Source organism: Egretta garzetta, unplaced genomic scaffold (assembly GCF_000687185.1).
Source record: "Egretta garzetta isolate BGI_Z169 unplaced genomic scaffold, ASM68718v1 scaffold562, whole genome shotgun sequence".
NCBI classification, from domain to species: domain Eukaryota; kingdom Metazoa; phylum Chordata; class Aves; order Pelecaniformes; family Ardeidae; genus Egretta; species Egretta garzetta.
In genome coordinates, this window is record NW_009258769.1 from 26,646 (window position 1) to 27,481 (window position 836).

The following is an 836-nucleotide window of genomic DNA, read 5'->3' on the forward strand; positions in this document are numbered from 1 at the left end:
AGATAGACTGGGTTCATGCCTCTGGGGAAGTGGAGTGCATGCAGACATTCCTGGAGAAACAGAATTATCACAGATAAAATGCCCAAAGCACAGGAGGTTCCCCGGATACATTGGCAATCAATTCTGAAGAGACATTAGCAGCTTATTGCTGCTGAAAGGCACTGTGATGACATACTAACCAAAGTTAGGCACAGTCAGGCCACGCTTCTGGAGATGTGGAATGAATACAAATACGCTTGTGTGAACATGATCATCATGGGAGAAAATGGAATTAATCAGTGAGGAGAGATGGGCAGCTTACTGTTGCTGAAGGTGAAACCATTGAACCCGTTTCCTCAGGGCATCCTTGAGCTCCTGGTTCCTCATGCTGTAAATGATGGGGTTCACAGCTGGAGGCACTACTGAGTACAGCACTGCTACCACCAGATCCAGGGATGTGGAGGAGATGGAGGGGGGCTTCAGGTAGGCAAACATGCACGTGATTATAAAAAGGGAGACCACGGCCAGGTGAGGGAGGCATGTGGAGAAGGCTTTGTGCCGTCCCTGCTGAGAGGGGATCCTCAGCACGGCCCTGAAGATCTGCACATAGGACACCACAATGAAAACAAAACACCCAAATACTAATAAGAAACTAACAATGAGGAGCCTAACTTCCCTGAAATAAGCATCTGAGCAGGAGAGTTTGAGGATCTGGGGGATTTCACAGAAAAACTGATTCAAAATGTTTCCCTTGCAGAGGGGTATGGAAAATGTAGTGACAGTGTGTAGGAGAGAATTGAGAAAAGCACTGCCCCAGGCAGCTGCTGCCATGTGGACACAAGCTCTGCTGCCCAGGA